The sequence below is a fragment of the Pantherophis guttatus genome, chromosome 4 (assembly GCF_059756535.1).
Source record: "Pantherophis guttatus breed Tessera chromosome 4, ASM5975653v1, whole genome shotgun sequence".
NCBI classification, from domain to species: Eukaryota; Metazoa; Chordata; class Lepidosauria; order Squamata; family Colubridae; genus Pantherophis; species Pantherophis guttatus.
The window spans coordinates 127,300,233-127,325,582 of record NC_142066.1 but is presented as its reverse complement, the minus strand read 5'-3'; the positions used below and the strand labels follow the sequence as shown (position 1 = coordinate 127,325,582).

The 25,350-nt window shown below is 35.4% G+C and overlaps 1 protein-coding gene and 1 long non-coding RNA gene across 12 annotated transcripts in view; one reads left to right on the top strand and one right to left on the bottom strand.

Annotated features, from left to right (window-relative positions):
• LOC132710150 (uncharacterized) overlaps nt 1-24,949 on the bottom strand; it is a 53,988-nt gene extending 29,039 nt beyond the window's left edge. The window contains exons 1-2 of one of the 5 annotated variants that reach the window (XR_009620893.1): nt 24,845-24,949; nt 1,449-1,527 (exon numbers count right to left, since the gene is read on the bottom strand). This is a non-coding gene — a long non-coding RNA (uncharacterized LOC132710150). Of the gene's footprint in view, nt 1-1,448; nt 1,528-17,486; nt 17,530-24,840 lie in introns of those variants that run through there. The other 4 variants (XR_009620892.2, XR_009620894.1, XR_009620895.1 and 1 more) reach the window with 4 other exon arrangements.
• The window catches only part of NXPH1 (neurexophilin 1), a 186,948-nt gene that overhangs the window by 123,806 nt on the left and 37,792 nt on the right, over nt 1-25,350 (top strand). The gene's annotated exons all lie outside the window — the stretch shown is intronic.

Sequence of the window (25,350 nt, the reverse complement as noted above, 5' to 3'; positions counted from 1 at the left end):
GGTAAATGGGTTTTTTTTTAATATGATAGGTAAGACTGATGAAATATTTAAACATAGAAAAAGTAATGCTGTTGAGCAGATGGGTTAGCATTCAGTTTTTGATAAATTAGATGATTTCAACTAAAGCAAAATAACCATCACACTTGGTATTGTTGAGAACCTACTGAAGTCCCCATTTCATGGTCAGGGCCCATTGAAATCATCTAAAACTTATACTAAAATATTTCTTAGTTTACTTACTATTAAAGCAGAGTTCTAAAACAATATTGTTCAAAACAATTTAGCATTCAAAAGTGCATTTTCTCCACTCCTTTCCTTTCCATGTTCTTTAATATTGCTAATGAAGCTGGTGATTAAGGAACCTGGGAGGATGGATACTCAGCACCAGAACAGCTGACATTTTTTGTGTTGAATGTCCTAATGCAAAAGAAGTGGAACATTTGCTGGTTTACAAATATAAATGTCATTGGTGAATATTTCTGAGCAGAGGCACATCTAGCCACAAGAAAATACACCTTTCTTTTAAAACAGAAAGGAAAATCAATCTCCTCAAAACATGCCCCATCCAATCCCCTTATCTAGGATGCTTTCTAACATGCAACACCATTTTCTTATTCTTATATCCCAAGTGTTGGGGTTTTTTTTCCTTTTTGTTCTTTCACTAAGTAATGAGAATGATGTGTAATCCATTAATACAGCAAGAAGAAACAAAGAAGCAGCTGGCACATTAGAGGCAGTTTAAGTGCCAGCACTGAGGTATGCACCAAACGAGATTATGCTTTGTTTATTTGGCTGGTTAAATTCAATACAAAATGGAAGGGACGGAGGAAGGAAACAATGGCTCTGGGGAGCTTTCTTTGGATCCCTCTGGATTAGCTGCAGAAGCAATCTCACATCTTTCCTGATTTGCATTGGATCATGTTTGTCTTGATCCCTTGTTCGGTTGCCTTAAAAGCACCGAAGCAATCATGTAATTTTCTTAAATATGTCCCGTGGTTCATTCAGAGGTAGTTATCATCCTGTGGATGATGGTGGTTTTGAAGATTGTAATCCAACATGACTGGTGGGTACCAAGCGGGGGAAGGTGCTCCTGTGAATGAATAACCAAGCCAGCTATTACTTTGGTTACCCTACACTCTACTACCTATTCCTGACTCACCCGTCTTCTGATGCTGCTGCCCCCAACTCTCCCAATAATTGCAACCGAGGCTACTGGAACTACCATTGTTAAGAGTCACAGTCGTGTGATACTTCATTTAGTGTTCCTTCACTTAATGATAGAAATTCCAATCCCAGTTAGGATCATAATCCGAGGACTACATATACTTTGTTTCTAGTTGGTGCATAACTGCTCTATAGCCATCAGAACTGAGACCATCAGAGACAGAATTGGCATAGAACCAATGTTAAATTACATTCAAAAACAGCAAATAAAGTGGTTTGTTCACCTGGAGAAGATGTTGCAGGATTCTGCACCATACAAGGTAAATACAAAAAGAGGAGAAGGTCAAAGAACACAAGGCACACCTAGAAGAAGATGGACAGACAACATAAAACACACACTACAACAACATCAGTTAACAATGGTTGAGGCCACCAGAAGAAGAAGAGCCGGAACTTTGTATCTCCCTCGACACCCAAAATAGTAAAAGAAGTGAAGAAAATGAATTTTCTTTAATAGAGACACTATTTTGAAAATAGCATTTTGTATTTGCATTTTTTTAAAAATAATTCAAATTAAATGTAAAAGAGATTTATTTTTTAAATCTAATAACAATATTTAAACATTAATTAAGACTTAAATATTAAGACTTAGTATATCTACAATATGTGGAAATATGTTCCATCAAACTTAGTCACTTTATTTCTGAATAAACAGTTATTCAAACTACACATTAAGTAGACACTGAAAGTTTAAAAATATCTTTTGACAACCTTTCCTGCTGATATTATCAGGAGCAGGAAGCCAATCCTCAACTGAATCTATGTACATATCAATATTAAGATAAAAATGCAATTGTTTAAATGCTAGGTTTTTTTTCTTCCAAATATTCCAAGTATTTTCTAAAATGTCAAAGAAGTCCAACTCTGACCCGTACTGCCTCTATCCATGCTACTTGAACTCTGTACTGTATGTTGCTGTTTTGCTTTTCATTTGATTTTATGGAATGCAGTGAGTGACTAATATATTTCATAAACCCTTGGGATTATCGTGATGTTCCATTTATCTTGCTAAGGTACCTTGGACTAATATTCACCTGCAGTGTTAAAAACATGGTGCCTGTATAATTTTCTTTTATTAGCTTAGTTAGTGAAAGTTATATAAATCGGTTGCATTTTCTACACCCTCCCCCCCAAAATGGATGTTCATTTTGGATTTCTTTTATTTTTCTTTTATTTATTTTATTATTCATATTTCTATGCCGCCCACTCTCCGAGAACTCTGGGCAGCTTACACCAAAGACAGTATACTAAATAGCATATTGCCCCCAACAATCTGGGTCCTCATTTTACCCACTTCGGAAGGATGGAAGGCTGAGTCAACCTTGAGCCGGTGAGATTTGATCTGCTGATCTGCTGAACTAGCCGTCAGCTGAAGTAGTTGCAGTACTGCACTCTAACCACTGCGCCACCTCGGCTCATTTTGTAATTTGACATGAAAATTTCAGATACAAAAATAGATTTGGAAGCTTAGGTAAATCAGACTTTAATTTTATACAAAAACATTGTAAAATAACTTCCTTACTGCAGAATATTCTTCTTAGAAATAGATGGCAGAGTGATGGGAATATATGACTAACCTGTTTAGAAACAGCAAAATGTTACTTGTAGCCATGAATACACACAGCAAAGTAATTGGAAAATCTATCCAGAAGTCAAAAGTCAAACGAATCTGAATCCCAGTAAGGAGCCAGAAGGCAGAAACCAGACAGCAAAGATAGAATTGGGGCAGTGAATAGTAAATATGCCATTATTGTTCATTCAAGAAATGGCTACTATTCTCTACTATTACTTATTTGGTGCTTATTAAGTTGATGTGGCTACAAAATCATGCATTCAGACTGAATTACTCTGAACAGAGCTATTTTGTAGGCATATCTCTATATTCTGCTATCGAAACCTGTGCATGCATTGGTGAATCTAAAGCAGAGGGGACTGGTTCCAGTGTGTCTTGTATTCAAGTTGGACTCAGCTGTTTCATAAAATAAATGGGATTGTTTAATCTGTCTTCTTCCTTTGGAGACCTGTCCTTAGATTATATTGATTTAGTATATTCAGAATAGCATATTCTGAATGGGATTCCTTAGTCAGCAATGAAGTTATATTGGGCAGGCTTCTTACATCCAGCAATCTTAATCTATTTGTCCTTGATGCTGAAACTGACTTAAGAAATTGCTGTTTGTATTTATCCCTTCTACTACTTTAGCAAATCCTGGCCATGTGTTTTCTCTGGTAGGCAGTTATACAAGCCTTGAGTGGTGGATTCTCTTCCCTTTCCCATTTCTACCTGGAAATTTGTACCAGGGAAGCAAATACCAATTATTTTCCTTTGAGCGGGACTTTGATATTTGGTTCCCCCTCACACTTGGTGACTTCCTGCACAATATATCCATTGGTGGATTAATGGAAAATAACCCAGCATTACAGTTGGATCACTGTCGGTTGAGTTTAAGAGGAAACTGTAAGTAGGATGGCCAGTTTTGCTTGGTAAAGAAAAACATGAGAAAGGATGAAGAGGTTATGAAAATTTCAGTGGTTCAAAAACAATGAAGAAAAAAAAAACTTCTAGTGGTTCATTAAATCCTCCCTGATCTGCTATTGCCTTCCTTAACTGTTGGTACATTGATTGCTTTTCTGCCTTCCTATCTTACTTTTCCTGATATATAAGAAATCCATTGACCTTCATCTTTTGCATGCTTTCCTAGTTGGGGTATCCTCCAACTTAGTGGACTCCAACTCTTAGAATTTTGCATTAATTTCCTGGTAATGAAAATTCTGTGCATTTTTAATGAATTAATTCAATGTAGTGGCAAAATACTTCAAGAGAATGTTGACCAATAGGTCTATCTGAAGCACCTTTAATTCTCAGTGGAAAATATTGCACTTCCAGGTGAAAAGGTGATGTGGTTTACTTCAGTGAGACACGTAGCATCTGAATAGAACTTGCAGTAATTGGAAGAGGTGTATGTTCTATGTACATATGAATGTGCAGAAATCTTTTTCAATACTTGAAGCATCAGAAGAGGCTTCATGAATGTGCAGTGCAGGAGTGGTGACAGAGAAGACATGTCTCTGGGTCCCACAAGATGGAGCTATTTAATCAACCAAACTAGAACACCATGTTTGATATAGGAGAGACAGAGACAACCAAGGGTAGGCAGAGAGTCCAACAAATAATTAGCCTCTGACCTATTGTCCTAAGTTATTAGGACCTTGCATTGTATTTGGAAATCAACAAATAACCAGTGCTGCTTCCAAAGTAGAGATGTCACATAGACATTCCAAATTGCACCGTAACTACATGTGCCATCACATTTTGGACTGACCGTGGTTTCCAAGTCATGTGAAAGACTGGCTCCCTGTAGAGGATATTAGGGTAATCCACTGTTGCACTACCACCACTTCACCACTACTCATATTAATAATACAAGAACAAATATGCATGATTGGAGCATACTGGAAGAACAGATCTATAACTAATCGTGAAATGTGGGAAAAGGAAAAAAGAATTGTTGTGGAAATAAATCGGGATTTGAGCCTGTAACCCAACTCTAACTTTCCAAGTGTAAATATCCATGCACTGCTGCATAGAACTGCATGGTCAGCAAATGGGCTATTGTTCATATATTCTTTGCTAGTGGTATATAGGAAATAAGACATGTAACAAACATATTATACTTCAGATGTTTTGCCATGCTGTTTTGGATGGGCTGCAATTGCAGCTAAATTGAAATATGAAACATTTGAATTATTCCAGACTTTACATATAGAAGGTCAGATTGTGTAGGACTTAAAGCATCAGACTAAAAACTGAGGAATTGTAAGTTCTTTTCCCAACTTGGGCATGAAACCAGCTGGATAATATTGGGCCAACCACTCTCTCAGTCCTAGGAAGGAAGCATTGGCAAACCACTTTGAAATCTTGCTAAGAAACCTGCAGGAACCTGGATAGTCATCAGAAGTCAACACTGACTCAAAGGCATATAAATCAAATTTAAAAAAAAGACACAAATAAAGGCTTTATATAGAAAAGAAACTGGAGGTATCTTGTAGGTTGAGTCAGGCAATACTGATATACTCGCTACACGCTCCCATCTTCCTCTGCACATCCTAATCTGCCTGCTCATCATCCCAGTGACTTTAGCTTCCCTATCTCTGCTCATCTGTCTCTGTAGATGTTTCTGATTTTAAAAATATCCCTTCCCCAATCTTCACAGCACTTTCTTTTTCCTACAAATCTCTAGCTACCAATATACTTGGCTTCAAGTATAACATATACATGCCCTACTTTGGCTTACATGGCCCTCCCCCAATCTTTCTAGTGCTTCCCTTTTTCTAACCTCCTTTTGGTTGTTGAGTGATGCTGAACATATCCCTGAATTTTACTAATCTACCCCAAATCACTTTTTGCTCAGAATCAAATTTCAGGTTGTGCCAAGATATGAATTGTCCAACACTGGTTCTTCCATGCATAGAAAGCTTGACCTACAGAATGTTTTGCACAACCCAGTATTCTATATCATATGATTTCTGATGTAAATCCAGGATATTCTGTCAAACTTTAGCAAAAATGGTAAAGGTTTGAAGATATTTTGGAAGAGGTGACATTGGCTGATGAAAACTCTCTCTCCCATGAGTTTAGTCCTGCTACACATTTTATGTCTGAATGTTGTTCAAACTGTAATGCTGTATAAACCAGATTGATGGAGATATATACTCTAGCTTTTCTGCCTTTAAATAGTTAGAATATTAAAAAGTAAAATAAAATGCTTATAATCCATTGGCCATGAATATTCAGATTGAATCTAACTGCAGACCTGCAAAGAAGGTGCTAATTCATATCTGGTTTCTATTAAGTGAAAACAGCATGCCTGTTTTCAGATTTGGCATTCATTGTCTGTAGTTAGCATTTTGACTTTTAAAGACATCTCTTTAATTATTTTAACTTAGCTTTTAAACACACACACACACACACACACACACACACACACACACACACACTCTCACTCACTCCAAAGTGCTGCTAATTTGAACTGAAGTTTTAAATGGGTATATGAAGAATTGGGTATATAATAAATAGAACATAGAATCATAGACCTGGAAGGAACCTTGGAGATCTTCTAGTCAACTTCCCTGCTCAAGTCAGGAGCTTTATATCATCCCAGTCCAATAGTTGTCCAGTCTATTTTTGAACACCTCCACTGATAGAGCACTCACAAGTCTGGAAGGCAAACTATTCCATCAATAAATTGTTCCCATTGTTATAAAAATTCTCCTTTCTTCTAGGTTGGATCTCTCTTTAATACATTTTAACACCATTATTTCTTGTCTTGCCCTATGGTACTTTGGATAATTAATCAATTCCCTCTTCTTTGTGACAGGCCCATAAGTACTGGAAGACAATTATTATATCCCCTCCCCAAACCTTTTCTTCAATAGGCTAGAAATCTCTAGCTCCCTCAACTGCTCATATGATTTAGCCTCTAGCCCAGGGGTGTCAAACTCAAGGCCTACAGGCCGGATCTGGCCTGCAGGGTGCTTAGATCTGGCCTGCAGGGCCTGGAAACAGTGAAGGACAGGCCTGGGATGCCTCAGCCAATGAAAACAGAGCTTGGAAGGGCTCTGTTTCAGCCACAACAGCTTCTTGCAACCCTCTGGCAGAGAAAAAGGAGCTCAGGAAGGCTGGTCACAGCCTGTCTGGGCTCTGTTTTCAGCCATGACAGCCTCCTAAGCCATCTGCCAGTGAAAACGGAGCTCAGATAGCCTTCCCAAGCCTTCCGTTTTTACTGGCAAAGGGCTGCAGGAGGCCGTTGCAGGTGAAAGTGGAGCTTCGATGAGTGATGTTGAACTGTCCTCCCTGGCCCCCACAAGGTCAAAGACAACCCTGATGTGGCCCTCAATGAAATCGAGTTTGACACCCCTGCTCTAGCCCCTTTATCATCTTCTCTGCAATAGATACTCTAAATTCCAATGGTGAACATGATAAACATATCAAACTCCTATTAAATTCAAAACTCACTATCCAAACAGAGATAGCAAGGAAGATTAAGAGGCTGGACAAGGGCAAAGTCTAATTCTACTACTTTGATATCAGAATCACTCACTACTGTGATTCTCCATCAATTGCCAACACTTCTTCATACCTACAAATCTGTTCTGGAGTATTTGGTGATCCATCAGATTATTGCTGGAAATGAAGGAAAAGGAGATTTCCAGAAGGGCAAATTCTATTGTATAAGTGGAAATGCAACATTAGATACAGACCACAGGGCCTTCTGTATTATCATAATTTTATTTTAATACAGTTTATTTTATTGATGTAGACATTATTCCCAAACAGTGAAATTCAATTGGAAGAAATTAAGCATGAAACAAAAATGTAATTCAATAAATAAAACAAGGTTAATTTAATTGTGCAATAAAACAATCTTCAATACAAAAGGTACTCCATTTAAACATTTAAACTATTTTAAATTAGTATCTTCAATGCCATTTATAGAACTGTATATATGCTATCAGTTTTGTTCTAAATCAATGATAACAACATTGATTAATAGATTTTATGTTCTGAAGCAGTTTATGGAGTCCACTCTAAAACTTCAGAATGTTTGATACTTTAAGAGTTTTTGTTACATTCTCTTTTATTACCTTTGATTGTACATTACTGCTAATATTTATGATCTACACAATTTCTATAGAATATATAAGAATAAGTGCTCTTGAGATTATAAATATCGCAAGAATCTCCTTCACACCTGGTTGTGCATATTCTTCAATCACTTTCAGGGCTGTAATTTCTTTTTTTAAGACAGCTTCCTTAGATGAAGACAGTATATTGAATAATTGTCTTCTTTCCAAATTGTATTTGCAGAGATGAAAGCAAAACTGCAATGTTACAATCTTTTATTAACCTCCAAAAGTAAACACAAACTGGAAGAAATTTGGCATAATGGCAGGACCAAGTGATCCCTGGAATAAATATTTTCGAAATTTAGAAAGTTTCTTAAACTTTGTATTTTATATATTGAATCAGAAATACGTTTACATTTGTTTCACAAGTCTGAATTTACCTATAGGAAGTAGAGCCTATAGTCGAATTCTTAGTATAATGCTTATTCAGTGTTTTGATTCATACATTATTTCTAAAACATGTTTTATTTAATCATAGATTATGGACTAATCTGACTGGATTCACATAAACTGAAATGAAATAATGAAACAAAATGAAATGAAATGAAACGAAATGAAACAAAACAAAACCGAACCAAACCAAACCAAACCAAACCAAACCAAACCAAACCAAACCAAACCAAACCAGACCAGACCAGAATTATTAGAATGATAGATAACTACACACTCACTCACACTCACACACATATAGATGATAGATAGATAGATTAATCAATTTTAGGAGAGCAAATGAGATCCAAAATATGGAAACAGTTGCCAGATTATTAATGCTGTTATTCTCGCTCAATACCTAAGTAAAAGTTTTTCTTGTGAATGGTGCTGTTTTTATCTAGGAAGATAGTTATTGATATGGACGATATATGTTTCCAGTTTGCAGTCTAGTCCAATTTGCATATAACACTGATATCAAAGTGCAAAGAGATATGGAAGAATTTTGGAGAAAATGGCTCTAAAAAGTAAAATTATTAGCTATAGCACAGTGGTCCCTAACTTTTATGTCTTGAAGGCCCGGTATGTGGGGAGAGGGGAACTGGCCCATACAAGCCATGGGCTTGTGCAAGCATGTACACACACGTTGGCCTGCCACTTGTGTGAGTTGAGCTTGGTATGCACGTGCCAGCCAGCCGCTCATGCTGCCCATTTCCAAATTGACTGCAACAAAAATTATGTTTCAGAGATTTGGGGCATCTGATGTAGGTTTCCAAGAAGTTCCCACTGGAATGCAGCATTTCATTATCTAATTGTATATTGTATAGCAGAAAGGTAATTAAAAGTGTTAAAATATGAGAGATTTGGAATTTATTAAATACAAAAAATCTTCAGGACATCAGGCCTGTCAAGCTAAGCCCAAGAATGACATAAAATAATTCAATCAGAGTTTAGTTCTTATTTGCTTACTTGTGGCAGACAGAATCTTGCCAGACTAAATCCTTACTATCTCCAACCTATGATTATACACTGGAAGATTCTAGGGAATAGATATTTTGGTCTCTTCCTCTGTTTTCTAGCCATCTCTGGACTGTGCTGTTTCTTTTTTTTTATTGCAAAAGTTTTACAATTACATTTTCACCCCATTTCCCCCCCCAACCCACCCCAAGCTCCCCAGCCTAACCCTCCCAACCCCCCCAACCCTCCCCTCCCCCCCGGACTTCCACAGAATATACTCCCATCAAAATCCCCTTTATATAAAACTTGAACCCCTCCATCCCCCATATAATTTTTCATCTTCACAAAATTCAAATATTTCTATCTTAATATAATACTATCAGTGAAAAGCTATTTGATACTTCCTAGTTTGATATTTGTTCTGCACATAATCTATCCACTTTTCCCATTCCCATTCATAAGTCTCTTGTGAGCGGTCTTTTAGATATGCTGAAATCTTCGCCATCTCTGCAAAACTGGCCATCTTCAAAGTCCATTCCTCAATAGTGGGCAAAGCTTCATTTTTCCAGTATTTACCTATCAGTAATCTCGCTGCTGTTATCATATACAATATCAACTTTGTTTCACCCAATGTAAAACCCTTAACTATACCCAATAAAAACAATTGTGGAGAAAACTGAATTTTTTTCTTCAAAACATTCTGCATGACTCACCAAATTTTTATCCAAAAAGCCTTAACTTTTTTACAAGTCCACCAAACATGATAATATGTAGCATCTAAACAATCACATCTCCAACATTTTGGCTGAACATTAGGGTACATACACAACAATTTCTTAGGATCTAAATGCCATCTATAAAACATTTTATAAAAATTTTCCCTCAAATTCTGCGACTGTGTAAATTTAACATTCTGGACCCAAATTTTTTCCCATGTTTCCAACATCACTGGTTCTGCAAAATTTTGTGCCCACTTAATCATACAATCTTTGACCAATTCAGTTTTTGAATCCCTTTCTAACAAAACATTGTAAAGCCTTTTAATATGCATTGGACCTTTCTCTTTTATATGTCTAACCAATTTTTCCTCATGCAACGTAATACCAATTTTTTGGTCCTCTTTCCATCTCAATTGAAGTTGGTTATACTGTAACCAAGTTAAATTAATCCCTTCATCCAACAGTGTCTCTAATGTCTTCAGTTGCCATCTGCCCGCATCTGTAAAAAGAACCTCTTTATATAAACCCCCCCCGAGTGACATTATATTTGTATTCCACATGATATGACCAAGATCCAGCCATAGCGGTATTTTGTAATCCCATTTGAGTCGGTGCTTCTTCCAAACTCTCATCAAAGAGTCTCTAAGTATATGGCTTTTAAATACTTTATCCACTTTGTTTTCATAAAATAAGTAAGCATGCCATCCAAATTCAAGATCAAAACTTTCTATATTCAATATTCCAGTCTTTTTCCTTCCAAACCAAACGCTTGCTTGAGTCAGAGCTGCTGCTTCATAATATAACTGTAGGTTTGGAAGTTTAAGACCTCCCCTTTCTGGGACATCTTGCATAATTTTCAATTTCACTCTCGGTTTTTTCTCGTTCCAGACAAACTTATTCACTCCACTTTGCCATTCTTTCAGTTGTTTATCACTTTTAAGCACCGGAATCATTTGAAACAAAAAAAGAAATCTTGACTGTGCTGTTTCTTGTCTCCTTCCTCTTTTTGGAATATGTTCCCTCTTTCCTGGGAAACAGTCATTCATTTATAGTTCACCACTCCAGCTCTCCCTCTGGGTGCACCATCTCTCATAAAACCTCATATTTAGTGGGGATTACAAAATAGCCATTACTGAAACATACTAAAATTCTGGTTGAAATGAATGCATCTTAGACTGCCTTTGACAAAGTGTTTCAGAACACAGCTCTTTTCTGTTTTACATATCTCTTGTCACCTATGTGATATTTGGTTCTCTTCTTTATGAGTAGATTCATTTTACAGCTTGGCTGTGCAATGATGCTTAAAATCTTGCCATGTGAGGGATCTGAAGAATCACAATCTGTAGCCAAAGACTGTAGCCTCAATCTTTTTACCTTCTAGTTGCTTTGCTAACTAGAAGCACGAGCATGGTGTGCTCTTATATATAGTAGGGTGAGTAAAGTACCATACAGTAAGGGTCTTTTTTATTGCCTCCAAAGCCTTCTTTGGCAATAGTAATTGAACATTGGCTTGGTTTCTTGACATTTAAGGTGGAAAATGCATACAATAGATATTGCAAGGTGTAAAATATTTTTAACAGGTAATGCAAAGTTAAAATACTTGTTTGAGAGAAAATAAAATAAAATTATTAATCTGAATCCTTCCTCCAACATTTATATTTGGGCCTGGTGGTTCAGCAGACTGATAGCATTGTGATTAACACCAGCTGTCTGCAATTATTGTAAGTTCGAATCTCACCAGGCTCAAGGTTGACTCAGCCTTCCATCCTTTCTAAGGTAGGTAAATTGAGGACCCAGTTTGTGTGGGCAATAAGCTGACTTTGTATAAATATACAAAAGTATGAAGGCTATTGCTTAATGCATTGTAAGCAGCCCTGAGTCTCCGGAGAAGGGCGGCATATAAATCAAATTAAAAAAAAAATCATCAACATTTGAGCTGTGTAGCTTTGGTCTCTAAAATATTACACATCTCGGCTACAACAAAATTACAACATAAGTCAACAAAAATGACTTATGATTTGGTAGAACTTTTCTCCTTTTACAAAAACAACCATTATAGAATAGAATAGAATAGAATAGAATAGAAGAGAAGAGAAGAGAAGAGAAGAGAAGAGAAGAGAAGAAAAGAGAAGAAAAGAGAAGAAAAGAGAAGATAATTCTTTATTGCCCAAGTGCGACTGGACACACAAGGAATTTGTCTTGGTGCATACGCTCTCAGTGTACATAAAAGAAAAGATACATTTGTCAAGAATAATAAGGTACAACACTTAATGATAGTCATAGGGTACAAATAAGCAATCAAATCATATTAGGAAACAGTCAGTATAAATCGTAAGGATACCAGCAACAAGGTTACAGTCATAATAATTATATAATTATTAATTATAAGCTATATTTACAACCTATTTTTACAACCTATTAAGAAGAGCCGAGGTGGTGCAGTGGTTAGAGGGCAGTACTGCAGCTACTTCAGCTGACTGCTAGTTCAGCAGATCAGCAGATCAAATCTCACCGGCTCAAGGTTGACTCAGCCTTCTATCCTTCCGAGGTGGGTAAAATGAGGACCCAGATTGTGGGGGCAATATGCTATTTAGTATACTGTCTTTGGTGTAAGCCGCCCAGAGTCCTCGGAGAGTGGGCGGCATAGAAATATGACTAATAAAAAAAATATTTTAAGAGCTTAATGTGGTATGCATACTGTCAGATAAGTTAAAGTAAAACAGATAGCGATGGACTAACACAATGATTTTACATGGCTGAGAAAGAGTGTAAGCTTGTGCCACAGATTTAAGTTGCTGTTGTGTGATTAACATAATCCCCAAATAAATTGGACAGAAAAAAAGAGAAATCTACTGCAAATTATATTTAACAATGAATATGTCCATATATGATGTCCTATGATTTATTGGTTGGCAGATATATAAAAATGCATATTTTGAACAGAAAGCCTTGGTGGGGGGAGAGAAAAGGAGAAAGATCTTTTTTTCTGGATCTACAATAAATGTCTTTAAAAATAGAGAACAGTTTTTTCAGTTTTAAAAACATTAAACAACTGATCACTGTATTGTTGAACTTTTTGCTACATTTTTAGTGTTTGCTTTTTTTTCTTCAGAACTCTTAAAATGTCACTTCAGTATATTCTTTATTTTTGAACACTATAATAATCTATTTGCTGGTAGAAAGAGATTAGTCCCCCCCTCCCCCCAGAAAATCAGTTAAATCCTATGTGAATATTGATATCATGCTTTTACAACTAGCAATAAAAATGCATTCCATTGATTGACTGGGGACTTTGGATGACCGATTAGGGCTTAAGTTTTTTTTTGAAAAATATAGAGAACAAATCAGACAATTAACCTTTTACATAATTATGATAGAAACTATCATTATCAAATGCTGCTGGGACTTTATTTCAGTTTATAATAAAAGAATTATCAATGTAGACATTTTAACTAAGTCTCTTCTTTTCTCATGTGTGTAAACAAATGCTCATAAAACTGATTATTAATTGCAGTACTGTAGTTCCAATAATTCTTATAAAATTCACAATTATATATAGCTAATAAATAAAGGCAGAGTGCCTACTCCCAAAATAATAATTAGTCCTCACCCCTACCAAACATACACATGTTTCTTCTAGGTTTCAAACTGGCAATCTTATCTTTGTCAAGTGTTAATTTTAATCACTGTGGTAGTACAGTGGTCTAAAGCACCCTGTTATTAAGAACAGCTGCCTGCAATTACTGCAGAATGAGTGAAGGGCAGGAAGAGCTTAAATGGTTAATGCAGCTATACCTTGAGTATAGGATGGCAGGATAATGAGAAAGTTCTGCCAAGATCTCCAAGCTAGATTTGGCCTTATGGCCAGACTTTGTATCTCATGCAGCAGCATTTCCACCTTGGTGTTTAATGATATTAACAGCTAATGCTAAACTGAACAGAAAGTTTGACTTCCATTGTTAATTTTTCCCTTCTCCTCCCAAATCAGGTTGACAAAGGCATTCTCAATTCTAAATTCCCCTTTGAAGTGAGTAACAATGCTTTCTCTAGCATTGCTAACAAATGGGAAGCTATCATTCCTTTGTCCAGTTTATCTAATCATGAAAGTTCAGAGACTAGCTTATAATAGATCATCTCCAAGAGATTCATTGAAGCCTCTTTAGAAAGCAGCTAATATTTGCCTCCCTTAAACAGGAGGAGAGGGTTAGATTCTGCTCTATTAGAAAAGAAAAATTATAATATAACCAAGGGATTTCTTATGTAGTCCTGGCTAGAGATTACAAATTGCATCAGACAAGAGTAGAAGGACAAGTAGTTAAAGGTACCATTCTAGTGAGTTTTCAATGAGGTCAGAAAGGTTGAGGCAGCTTGTTGAGAAATCAGTCTTAGCAAGTTAAATCAATGTATTGTTGGGAAGAAGAATGGAAGGAGAGAGAAATGTAAATCCAAACATACTTGTAACACGTATGAAGTGGATACTGGAATAAAAGCAATCTAGTTCTGATTAGATCCAGAATTAGTTACACCTGCACTTATACTTCAAATTCAGAATGAGATGGATTGATATCCCTCCCTCCATCTCATCCTTCTAGTCTTTTTACATCAATTAAAGTGTTTAAAGTTATATTTTAGAAGAAATTCAAAAAATAGCAGCCATTATAAAAAAGAAAACTGACAAATATTTAACATACTGGTATGTACTAATACTAGGTGCTTATTTTGTTGTACTGCTCTGTTTATGTCAGGGATCTTACATCTTGATGAATGCTGTAAGTTAACTAGTCCATTAGTCTGAGGGCTGCATCTCTAAAACCTTTTTATATCTTGATACAAAAGTTACTAATAGGAGATTAATAATTGAAGAGGAGGGGTCATGGTAAACCATTAAGTGTGTCATTTATTAAATTAACCTTTCTCTCTACCCATTTAGAAATTCAGATAGGTGGACTTCCGGTTGGCGCAGCGGGGACATAGACGGGGAAATGGCGAGCTCCGCTGAGTCCTGCCAAATCCCCTCTGCTAAGCTGCACCCGATAGGTCTGCCGACCTCCCTGTCTTGTAGGGACAGGGGGACAAGAAGGAATGCCTTGGGCAGCCGAGAGGAATGGGTGGGTTCCTCGGGGCCGGAGGCTCCTCCTTCATGTCGGCAGCAGCGGAACGGCAGCCATGGCGGCTGCCCTGAAACTGCGGCAACTGGGAACAAGGATTGTGCTGGAGGAAGATGAAGAAAGAGCAAAAATCAAGAAGCCGGGTGAGTGACACCAACCCAGGCAATATAACGTACCTATTTGGAATTATTGGAAAATAAGACCCCAAAATTAAAAGCGGCTGCTGGACTGCGGGGCTTAAAGATTGAAAAGAAAAGAAAAAAATGAGTAAAAGACCCAAATTGAATTTTGTTGCAGTAAACTTAAACTGGATGATTTGGCATTAATAAATCTCTGAAATTTGACTTTGCCTTTAACTGGAGTGGAGAGGAGAAATGGATATTCCTGAGAATTAATTCCTCTAAAAGAAAATGAAGCTAATGAAGATAGACAGATGGATGGCTACAAAATAGCCATGGAGTCTGCAGTGATTAAGCAGGGAAGTGGATTGAAGAGATTTCCCTTTCTGGGTGGAAAAGAAACATGTTAATTGGCTTTTTACCTTGGATTACTTGAAATTAATATTGGATATAAGGATTTTGGAGATTCCTACTCTGTCTCAGATGATTTTAAGAAAGAAGAAAGAAAGAACATTTTGGATTTTAACAATGGAGACTGACAAAACTAGGTGTGGTGTAGTTAACAAAAACAGGAAGCTGATGCACTACGCTTGGAACAGACATTTTAAAAGGTTTAAAGGGACATACAGAAATTCTTTACTTTGAACTGATGAACCTTGAAATAGAGCACTTTGGACAGAGAGGAAAAGGAAGAAAAGGAAGAATTAAAGTGGATAAATTTAAATGTGACTAACTGAAATGTAAAGTTTAAAAGCCTATGTATATATGATAAAGTTTAAAAGCCTAGGTATATATGATTTTTGGATAAAAACAGGAAGGGTTGTGAAATAATAAAATAGAAAATAAGAGGTGGCTATTAAAATAGTGGATGATATCAAGGGGATAAAAATAATAAAGAAGAATATATTTTGAGGCAGGAAAATTTTAAGAAAATGTACTGTTTGATGTAATACGTTTTAATTTTAATTTGCAAACAAATGTTAAACTGATGAATAAGGATTGATTGAACAAAATACAAGATACACAGATGCTAGTGATTAGTCTTGAATTAAGGTAATACAAGTTGGAAATGATGATCATTATGAAATATACTGAGATTTAAATTGAAAGAGCAGGATGGAAAAATGATATAAAACAGATAATTATATTACAGTTAAAATGTGTGGGATGGATACCAACTAGATAAGAGTTTGAGACTCGGTGGAAATACGTTGGAAATTAATTCAAAATGCTGGAAACAGCCAAACAAATAGAAGGAGAATTGGAGGAGACTATGCTGGTAATCAGCCAAACAGTGGAGGGAGTTAAGGAGGAGACTATGCTGGAAATCAGCCCATAAAATGCTGGAAACAGCCAAACAAATAGGAGGAGAGTTGGAGGAGATTGAGGAACTATTCTGAAATCAACTAAATAGTTGGTGTTTTGGAGGGGATCAAGCTGAGAATTAATCAAATAGAACAAGCTGGAAGATAGTTAAATATTAGAGGGAGATATAGTGGAAAATATATTAGAAATTGGAGTAAATAAAATATGTCTTTGTGAGAAATCTGTGTAATATGTAAACTGGGAGAAAAAAAAACTAAGGTAAACTGATTTGAGGATAAGGATCAAAGGATTAAAATTAGACAAAATGTTGTTTTATAAAATATAATAAAAATGGAGTGGTATTCAATTGAAACTAAGAATAAATGGTGATAAAATTGTAAGGTAAACACTTAACAAGAGGTTAGAATATTGTAAAAATTATTTTGATATGACTTGTATAAGATATAAGGTAAAGAAGAATAAAAATATGTTTAGAATTGTTATGCAAAAATGTAAAAATGAGTGAAAGTGAATTTGAAACTAATTTTGGATAGATATAATGGATTTATATAGATGAAAATGTTAAATTTGAGGTAAAACTGGTTTTTTCTTAAGTTTTGAATTTCTTTTTTATCTTCTTTTTTCTTTTCTTTTTTTTGTTTATTTATAAAAGATGTAATGGAAATTGTGAATTGAGCTTGTGAAAGGAATGTAAGCGTGGTAACCATCTATGACTGGATCGAGATTTTTGCTCTTGAAAGTTATGTTTTTATGTTTAAATTTGAAAAAATAAATAAAAAAATATTTACAAAAAAAAAAAAAAGAAAAGAAAAGAAAAGAAATCCAGATAGGAACTAGATGGGAAATCTGCCCATCAACTTAAATTTTGACATATTTTTAGTCAAAAGCATTATATTTCAATGTACTAGTGAACATACCAGAAGAAGTTGGGTCGGTTTTCCAAAGTGGAGAAAGAAATATTTAGAATTTCCACTATGCTGATTACATTATTTTGGTAGCCGAAAACACAAAGCATTTGCAAGCTCTAATTAAAGAAACAAAACAAGGGGCACATTAAAAACAAATGGACCTAAAATTAATATAAAGAAGCCAATGACACCAGGTACAATAACTAACAGAACTGACACCAAAACTACAGAATTGAAGCAGTAGATAACTTCTGTCCTTTAGTATAACCATCAACAGTATAAAGACACTAGTCGACACCACAAACTAATATTTTACTATTATAAAATAGCCAGAAAGGCTATTGGAAAAATTATTCAAATGCTTTGTTGTGTTTATATTTACAAAGATCCGAGTAGTGGTGTTCTCTGAGACTTTAAAGAAGCAAAAATTTAAAGGTTGAAGAACCAGTATTAAAAATGATGATGATGTGTCATATACTGTATGATGATAAATAATTAATCAAATGGCAACAGCCACTTTCAATGCAGATATCTAAGCAAATATAAGATTAGGTAAATTAGGAAACACAACTGAATTTTACTATGCTTTTATCACTTCTACTTTGATTTTTATTTTTGTTTTTCATAACTAATTTAAAGGATGGAAATGATGCCCTCTATTTCTTTTGTAATTTTTTTTAATAGACAGAAATATCAGGACCTTTTCCATATACTGATACCCACAGGAATATTTTTATTTGTTCTTTCTGAAAAAAATAACTGGTTCATCTGGAGTGGTATTAATGGAAAGCTCAAAGAAAGAAAAAAATAAATTACATTACCGAGAAGAAGCACGTTTTTTTCTAAGTCCGGTTACATATGTACTACATTTTCCAATGTCCATTGAGAGTAAAAGAGGCATCATAAGTAGGCAGAATTGCAGTGGTCTGTGCATTAGAGAACTTGAAGCTCTCTTAATCATGTGGTACATGCCACTTAAAGGCTCTCTGGTATTATGGGGCCATAACAGCAGAGTTGTTAAGTTGCCCTGTACTGATGCTAAAGAAGTAAGCCCAGTAAAAGATGACAATTATGGATATATGTTGCCCTTTCAAGACTAAGAAAATAAAACTGCTTTTATGGACAAAGGACCATTGAGGAATGAAAAACCAGTTATAAGTTTTGTGAGTGTGTGTGTGTGTGTGTGTGTGTGTGTGTGTGTGTGTGAGAGAGAGAGAGAGAGAGAGAGAGAGAGAGAGAGAGAGAGAGAGAGACGGACGAGGGGGAGGGAGAAGAGAGATATCTAGTCTTTCTTCACACTCTATTTTAAGAAACAAATGGAACCAGACTAAATTAATGAAATTATTAATTGGCAAAAGCAAGGGCATTTATTATTGTTGTGATCCTGAATTTGACATTCCTGATTTAAATAGTAATAATTGTTTCAAAATCTATATTTGTAGAAAGAAATCAACATCTTACGTAGATTTCTGTCCTATTTCTTCCCACTCACAATTTGTGTGGGAAATTGTGGCAAGAAATATTTTGAGATGTATAAATGGGTTCTTTGAACTTCTATATTTCATAAAACTCCTTTGAGAAATCTGTCAAAAACAATCAGTTGCAGTTTTTTTCAGTTTTATTTTTAATTTTCGTTTTGTAAGTTTATTTTAGCTCTTGTCTGCATTAATTTCCTGATTAGAGAGAAAGAAAGGGAAGATTCTACATGAAAATTAATGTACGTTTCTAAATGAGATTTGCCCTTTAACATATTTTTGCCTATGGTATTCTGGTTAATATAGAAAGTCCTGAAATAAGATATTTTTGTATAACATTCAGTTGTTATTCTGTAACATAAATTTTCCTGTATCATTTATGGAATTGGTTTCTTGGTTTCTCTACCAAAACCTTACTCTAATATTTTGCCTTTTGGTAAGCTGCTATGAACCTATTCAATAAAGTGACTTAGAAGTATGAAAAATGAGAAAATAAAATATTACTAACATTCAGCACAGTAATTACAATTGCCAACAGACATGGTTACATTAAAGGATGCTTCCCCTCCCTCCTTTTCTGTGCTTCAAGTTAGTATTTGGCCAACAACTGCGGAAGCGATTTTTAATTATGAAAGTCAATTAATGTTTTCATTTCAGCTACAGCAGGTGTACAAACAGCTTAATGTCAGGTTTTTTTTAATCAACTCCATGGTGCTGCATACAGAGGGAGCAGAAACTCAAAACCCGTTGAAACAAATTGACACAGGTTCTATTTATTTAGTGAAGCTCAGTTCTTTGATATTGGACTCAATAGCAAGAACTGTTGTTTTGGTTTGTTTATAGATATAAGGAAGATCCCTGCATTTTAATTTTAGTAACTTCTGTACTTATATTTCAACTTTACTAGCACTTGATGCAATTTATGTAAACTAAAGCATTTTGCATTTTCCAGATTTTCTTCCTACTAGTTTTCTTTGCCTATTTTTTTCCTGACCTAGCAGGATGTTGGAAAAAGATAATGTAAATGTCTTTCAGCAAAATAACTCTTTCTAAACCAAACTGGGCTAGGTTTAGTATGGGGAAGAAAATGGCAAAAGGAAGATTAACTTAATAAATGTTCCACATTCAACTGAAGACTTTGGAAAAAATAAATCTCTTTCCCCAGTACAACCCTGTTGTTAGTTAGTAGCTCAGAAGTTTGATGACTACTTGCTTCTAAGTCCCCTCCTTCTCATCGTAGGCACAAAGCCTGGCTACTTCTAATGTGTTAGAAAAATTCCAGACACCATGTTCTGTATTCTTTCTATTGCTTATTAGATAATGAAACAGTTGATTTCAGTTTATAACTAATTTGAAAATGGCCTGAAAAAGCTTAGGAAAACTCATTGCTACCAGCACATTCTGTATGAACACACACGAAGTAGAATGATAGATTTTGTGAACCTCACATATTTAAGCTAATAATGGCAAATAAACATGATTCATTAGGTGCCAAAAAGCTAATGTCTTAGTGACCATATAGACAGAGTTCCTGCAGAACAAATATTTGAATGCATTATATAAATAAAACCATACAAATTGTTATAATTGATTTTAGAAGTAGCACTACTGCCACAATGCAATATTATTTATTTATTTATTATTTATTACATTGCATTGTGGCAATAAATATTGCATATTTATTATTTATTAGTCATATTTCTATGCTGCCCACTCTCTGAGGACTTTGGGCGGCTTACACCAAAGACAGTATACTAAACAGCATATTGCCCCCTAACAATCTGGGTCCTCATTTTACCCACCTCGGAAGGATGGAAGGCTGAGTCAACCTTGAGCCGGTGAGATTTGATCCGCTGATCTGCTGAACTAGCAGTCAGCTGTAGTAGCTGCAGTACAGCACTCTAACCACTGCACCAATTTTATATGTAGATACAAACCAAAATACTTTCTCACACAATATTAGAACTTGGGTTTTTTCCTCCCTACATTGCTACCATTGTGAGGGTGGAATGGGAGATTCATGACTGATAAAAGTACAGGGTTCCTTATAAAGTATGCTGCTAAATTATGGATTTGCTAATATCTATTGAAATGATGACTGCTAACTCATTTTTAATATAAATTTTATTAAAACTTTTAAGAAGATAAAAGTGAACAAAAACTAATACAGAATAAAGAAAGCAGAAAAAGAGAATAATACAAAAGTGCAAAAAAGTTAAAAAAAAATAGAAATAAGAAGCTTCCAGTTCCCTTTTCAGCAAATACAAGTATGATTTACGAAGTTATCTCTTATTCTATGATTACAAAAAGCTCTCTTTTTGCTGTTATTTATTTATTTTTCTGATTACCAAAATGATGGCTAATAATTCTGATGATTTTGCAAATGACTTGATGAATTCATGAATGATAAGACCACAGCAGCTATGACTCTTGATGACTATATTTAGCCTCCTTAGATAGACAGAAATACCAGTTACTAAAAAAAATGAAAAACAATTCTCATGCCCTCCTTATAGTTTCTAAGAAGGAGCTGCCAGGTTGTAAGATAGATAGGCAGATGCAGCTAGGTTTGACTAATATTCTTAGTACTTTCTGCAGTTAGACACATTATACCAGAGGTGGGATTCATTTACCTTCCCTACCGGTTCGCAAATGTGAGTGCATGTGCCACTTCTGTGCATGCGCACAGCTTTTTGCGCATGTGCAGTAGTTGCGCATTACATCTGGTGGATGTGCGGAGCCTCCCGCAGTCGCTGCTACCGGTTCGTGCAATCCGGAGAGAACTGGCTGAATTCCACCACTGCATTATACTAGTATTCCCGATGTTTGGAGCAATTCTGCAAATCTCATTTATTTCCATTTAGAAGTGAATCCCACTGAAATTAATAAGAATTATTTTCAGATATGTTTAAGAGTGTAGCCCAAATATTCCCTGGCATATTGTGTTTATCACACTACATGGGCTGAAATCAGTGCCAGTAGTAATAGCATTAAAGACTAAAACATGGGCCTAACTGAAGCAATCATAGGCTAACTAGTTTTAGGCTGTATCATTAAGGATCATGAGAACAACTTCTAATTAGGTAGGGAACAAGCCAGTGGTGAAATCCAGCGGGTTCTGATAGGTTCTGGAGAACCGGTAGCAGAAATTTTGAGTAGTTCAGAGAACTGGTAAATACTATCTTTGGCTGGCCTCAGAGTGGAGTGGGAATGGAGATTTTGCAATATCCTTCCCCTGGAGTGGGGAGAGAATGGGGATTTTGCAGTATTCTTCCCCTAGAGTGGGATGGGAATGGAGATTTTGCAGTATCCTTCTCCTGCGACGCCCACAAAGCCACACCCACCAAGCCACACCACACTACGTCCACCAAGCCATGCCCACAGAACTGGTAGTAAAAAAAATTGGATTTCACCAGTGGAACAACCAACTAACTTTGGAATCAAACCCATATTTTTGGGTAGTGCCCCTTATTACCTGCCATTGTTTAAAATTATGTGAGAGAGTCCCAGCTGCTGGGTCCAACATCCAGCATTAACTGTTTTCCCTCTGTTGCTAACTCTGGAAAAACAAAATTCATCACTATATCTAACTTAAGTAAAACTATACATTCTATAACTCTTTTTTTGAAACTTAGAACACCTATTGTCTAATTTCTCTGGAAACATTTTGGAACCAGAATGTTGTTGCTGAATCATTCTGCTTTAAAGACTTTACAGTAAATCCCAAAATTTATAAAGATGCTGTATAGTGGCAACCCGAAAAAGAATAATATTGCATTAACATCTCTACTGTTGTCAGCAATTTTGTGAGTAAAGCTTTACCACACAAAACAGAAGTTGTTATCTATCTCCTACATTATCATACCTGAGATATTAAACTGTTTCTTTTGTTTGCCATCAGGCTTGAACTGAGGACTCCTAATATGATGTTACTGTATCAGCTAAAATAATATTTTTCTTTGAGAGCCTGTTTTGCTGAGTTACTTTAAAACAAATAATAAATGAAAGTAACTAGTAGAAAAATGAAGTAGAGGATGAATATGATGAGGTGTAATAGAGATAGAACTCAAAGTAAATTAAATAGATATTTCATACTCATTCTTTTCATTTTCTGAAGCTTAAATCTCTCATTTCCTTGCTTAAAATTCTGAAGACAATGATATTTTAGTGTAATTCCAAACCTTCTTGCCCAATCAATATAGGGATGAAGGAATCATATCAATATTGGATTATTTGGGGGCATATACAAAATTTATATTTATAATATTGATGCAGAATAATGAGTAAAATTTTGTTAGAACTCTTACCCTGGCAAAATATGAAAATTACAATAATATATGCAAAAACTAAAGAACATCTATGCTTTAATTTGCCACTTGTATCACTTAGGGCTGCTACAATCCCAATTTCTATACCCTTTTCTTTTATAATGTGACATTTTCTTGTTCTTATCTACAGTATTCTTAGTAATGGCATCTGCCTATGACTTTGATTCCTTTGAAAATGAGATTTGTGATGCCTAGAACTGATGGAAATATGCATGCTAGTTCACTTGCCATCCCATCACTAAAGTGAAAAACAAAAGCAATGAATTAGTTTAAAAGCGATGAAAAAAATATCACGACTTTATTGGTGGAACTATAGAAAAAAGGTGCATAGTGGTTTAGGCTTAGGTCTTAGGTCTTTTGGCTTAGGTCTTTGCAGAATTCAGCCTTATTCTCCAAAGATGCAGTCTAGGAATTGCTCTCATAGGAATTGAGGTGTTTAACTAACTAACTTAATAAAATAAAGTGCCTTCTGGCCATTGGCCCAAAGTAGGTCATGACCCACAACCTACAGATCATCTATTCTCCAGGAGCAGGGTGATGCCTGATTTCCATCAGGCAATCAGTCTTAATTAAGTCTGAGATGAATTATTGTCACTTTCCAATAGTGATTATTTAATAATTACAATCCAGTTAAGCAAGTAGTATTTCCCCACATTGCTTAACTCAATACAATATGGAAATAATGAAACACAATTTCAGATTAGGTTCAATCAGCTAGAAGACAATATCCACTTGGGAACACTATCAGTGTGTATCTATTAATAGGGCTGAAGGAAGAGTACATACAAAAGTATTGGATACACCCACTCTTCTCAATAGATGCAAAGCCTGTGCTGGCCTTGGGATAGACTCCAAAAAGTTCATTATAGAACCCGTTTTAATTACTCAACAGGCATTCACATAGACCTCTATTTCCTGAGTGTTTTGGAAGCAAACTTGTATGTGATCAGCAAGCTTCATGAAGAAACTGAAACCTTTGACACCGAGTGGATAGTAAGAATAGAGTTCTACACTTCACAGTTTCTAGTATTTTGGTTCATGAGCACTAGTCATATTTTCCTCTTTTTTTGAACCTCTGGAGAATATAACAAATATATGAAGTGGCAACCCATCCCGCCTAAAAGTTCCTTTAAAGTGCCATATAATTTTATATGGACTAAATTTAGAAAAATAATTCGGGAGAAAGCAGAGCTGAAAAAAGGAGAAATTGGCAACAGAGTATAGTTAGATCTTATACATCAGGTCTGATTTCCCACTATTGTCAATATTGGACTATTCAGTTTGGAGGCATCAAAGAACTTGTGCTGTTCTAGGTGATTTTATGTCTCAGTTGACATGAATAGATCCAATATACAGACATCTAGTACTAGACATTTAGTACTATACTATACTACTATTGTATTACTATACAATAAATACTATACCTATTTATTGATTATCATCCTTACTTGAAATACTGCAAAGCATAGACTAATCTCTACATTATTCTATAAATTTTTTTTAAAAGAAGACAAAAGATGGATAGTTGAAGCTATATTATTCATTTGGAAAAGTACTTACCTACCAATTTATTTTCTGGGAAAATAATGGCTATTTTGAAAACAGTTTTTACTGTAGGCATCTCTTGCTTCTTACAGCAACTGTTTTAGCAACTATATTTTCTGCTGGATTTGCAGCAATTAATCACTTTCTCAAATCTATCATGAGAGTGGTCTTTTTTTGTTGAAGCAAACTGTTATGGCGAGTTACAGTGTGATCCTCTATTTAATTGTCATAATGAACCAATGACAAAATGTGGCATCATAATGAAAGCCTTATCCTTTTCTGCTTCTGTCCCAACATTGGGGCATAAGGAAATCAACTGGGATGTGTTGTGAATTAAAACTCATGTTTCATCAATTCCATGCACCCAAACCTCCTGTTAGTTTCCTAATACCCTTATACTTGGTAACTTTGTACAGTAAAGCCTATTGCAAGGAGAATGGAAGCAGCAGCAGATGTGAATCCTAATTAATTTAAAAATGTAACCAGTTCTCAGGTCATGATTTTTGATATGGGAATAGTGATATT